Consider the following 208-nt stretch of genomic DNA (forward strand, 5'->3'; position numbering starts at 1 on the left):
TTTTTTTTTTTTTTTTTTTTTTTTTTTTTCAATATTAAGCTAATGAGAAATGAATCACACCATCACTTTCTTCCTAGAACATCAGCCTTTTGGAATTCCCTCTTTACTCATGTCTCTCCTGTATATATTGAATCACATAGGATGAAGAAGCACATTAATGACATTAATTTTACTGGTTTAGGTGGGGCCATGAAGACCGTGGGCTGTG

Source organism: Octopus bimaculoides, chromosome 14, assembly GCF_001194135.2.
Source record: "Octopus bimaculoides isolate UCB-OBI-ISO-001 chromosome 14, ASM119413v2, whole genome shotgun sequence".
NCBI lineage: Eukaryota > Metazoa > Mollusca > Cephalopoda > Octopoda > Octopodidae > Octopus > Octopus bimaculoides.